A 2958-nucleotide genomic window follows, 5' to 3' on the forward strand; every position below is an offset into this window, starting at 1 on the left:
CTCCTGAGAGAAGCTTCCGCCAGTGGAATATAAAAGGAATGGCATGTACGGAACTTTGAATAGGAAGTGAGATACGGTAGGTTAGTATAGGCTGGAGTGAAATAGTGATACATCCCAGAGTAATTTGGGCAGATAATAAAAATATATTTACAACCTCCCCCCACCCCAGCCCCGAGGATCTGGGGGAAGGTGCAGATGTGTTGGACATCCTCACCTGGACTGGGGCTGATGTTGTCACAAACATTGGGACTGGCGGTTTGATGTGCTGAGCCCTTGAGCATGGGACTTGCCCTTATGAAGCTCATTACCACAAAGGAGAGTCTAAACTTGCATGTAATGGTGCCTAAGAGTCTCCCCCTGAGTACCTCTTTGTTGCTCAGATGTGGCCCTCTCTCTCTCTAACTGAGCCACCTCGACAGGTGAACTCGCTGCCTTCCCCCCTACATGGGACCCGACTCCCAGGGGTGTAAATCTCCCTGGCAATGCAGACTATGACTCCCAGGGATGAATCTGGACCTGGCATCGTGGGACTGAGAGTATCTGCTTGACCAAAAGGGGGATGCAAAATGAGACAAAATAGTTTCAGTGGCTGAGAGATTTCAAATGGAGTCGAGAGGTCACTCTGGTGGACATTCTTATGCACTATATAGATAACACCTCTTACGTTTTAATGTATTGGAATAGCTAGAAGTAAATACCTGAAACTACCAAACTCCAACCCAGCAGTCTGGACTCCTGAAGACGATTATATAATAATGTAGATTACAAGGGGTGACAGTGTGATTGTGAAGACCTTGTGGATCACACCCCCTTTATCTAGTGTATGGATGAGTAGAAAAATGGGGATAAAAACTAAAGGACAAATGGGGTGGGATGGGGAATGATTTGGGTGTTCTTTTTTACTTTTATTTTTTATTCTTGTTCTGGTTCTTTCTGATGTAAGGAAAATGTTCAGAGATAGATTGTGGTGATGAGCGCATAACTATGTGATCATACTGTGGACAGTTGATTGTCTACCATGGATGATTGTATGGTGTGTGAATGTATTTCAATAAAACTGAATTAAAAAAAAAAAAAAAAAAGGAATGGCATGTGGTGGAATAGCCAGTCCAGAGAAAGAGATCGAGCTGACAATTTTAAATACAAGTCATTTGCACAAATGATCAGATAAAAATTGGTTTCCCTATCACAGTCTCACCTTCCACGAGGAGCCCCATTTCTGGAGAGACCAGCCCCGAATGGGACTGTAGGGACATGCAGCATTAGACTGAACACCACGGCTGTGCGACGGGGCAGGGGTGGGGTCTGGGGAGCACTCAGACAACTTGCACTGTCTTCAGTAATCCCATGACTCCTTCTTTGGTCAGGAACACCACCTCATTAGTGTTCTGGCACCAAACCTCAAAACATGAAGGGTCTTCCAGGTCCCCTTTGCCAGTGATGATCACAAAGGGGTAGCCAAGCTTGTTCCCAATGGTCAGATGAGTCCTGTCATCCAGCAGGAGCTCCCCGCAAAGCTGCGGCACGGCCTCTGCAATAAGGTCGTACAGGCTCCCTATGAGCCATGGCCGCCTCCTCTTTGCTGCCCTTCTTAGTGGGGATAAGGCAGACCTGGTAAGGATCCAGGAGGCTGGGCCAATGAAAGCAGTCCTCTGTAGACGGGACTTCAATGGCAGCAGCCAAGATCCACATCACACCCAAGCCATAGGCAACCCATTTCAGCCAGGGAGACTTTGCCGTGGATGTTGGCAAACTGGGCCTTGAAGATGGAAGAGTATTTGGTGCCCAGGTAAAACATGTGCCCCATCTCAATGCCTTTGGTTTCGGTCAGTGGTCCCTGACAAGCAGGACAGCTTGTTTGTGACGAGTCTAGTGTCTCCATATTGGCCGAGAAGTTGCAGCTGGGACAGACGGCAAGCCGGTCCTCTCCAACATCCACTGGTAGCTGGAACTCATGAGACATCATGCCCCAATGCTGCCCACATCTGCCTGGACCTTGACAAAATGCAGCCCCAGTCTGTTGAACAGGCTGCAGTAGGCATCACACACCAGGCTGTAGGTGTGCTGAGCGGCCTCAGGGGAGGAGTCAAAGGAGTATATGTTCTTCGTGTAAAACTCTCGGCTGCAGAGAAGATCGAAGCAGGGCCTGGGCTTATCTTGAAACTTCCTTGTCACCTGGTACAGCAGGAATGGAAGCTGCTTGTAGGACAGTGTCTTCTGGGAGGCGACCAGGGCCATAATGGCTTCCTCCTGGGTTGGTCCTAAGCAGAACTCCTTGCCGTGATGGTCTCTAAGTCTTAGCAGCTCCTTGCCCATCAAGTCCCACCACTTGGAGGCTCGCCAGAGCTCTGCCGAGCTGAGGCTGGGCATGTTGAGCTTCTGCCCCCGCCGATGGCGTGCATCTCCTGGTCTGTCACCTGTATGTGCTTCTCCATGGCACGAATGGTATAAGGCAGGAGGTGGTAAGAGCCAGGACTCGCTGGGTGGATCAGGCCCACCTGCAGCATCAGCCGCTGGCTCTTACAGGTCAGCTCACCAGATCCATTCTCCAGGGACAGCACCTGATCATACCACAGGTTCTGAGGCTGGAACAAGTGGGAAAGCACCAAGCACTTCCCTCTTTGTGGGCCACCAGAGTAAAATCTGTGGGGAACGTACCCGGAGAATTGGCCCACAGGAAGCTAGGATAGGCAATGTTCTGCATCTTGTCAGCAGCTCTGGCATGACACCCTGGCACAGGGAAGCACTCATGCCTATTGCATGCCCAGCCAACACCACCCCACCTCCCTTATTTTTGAAAGATGGTTTTGCTGCATACAGAATTTTTCATTGGCAATTTTTGCTTTCCACACTTTAAATAAATTTTAAATTTCCACAAATTTAAAATGAGAAATTGGCATTTAATCTTGAGAAATGGGCATTTAAAATTGAGGCTCCTTTGTTTGTGATGTATTGCAC

The 2958-nt window shown here is 49.0% G+C and overlaps 1 pseudogene; it reads right to left on the reverse strand.

The window, feature by feature from the left end:
- Positions 1 to 1316: 1316 nt before the first annotated feature.
- Positions 1317 to 2730, reverse strand: LOC119528974 (annotated as a pseudogene).
- Between the last annotated feature and the right edge of the window lie 228 nt (positions 2731 to 2958).

This window comes from Choloepus didactylus, chromosome 3 (assembly GCF_015220235.1).
Source record: "Choloepus didactylus isolate mChoDid1 chromosome 3, mChoDid1.pri, whole genome shotgun sequence".
In the NCBI taxonomy this organism is placed as follows: domain Eukaryota; kingdom Metazoa; phylum Chordata; class Mammalia; order Pilosa; family Megalonychidae; genus Choloepus; species Choloepus didactylus.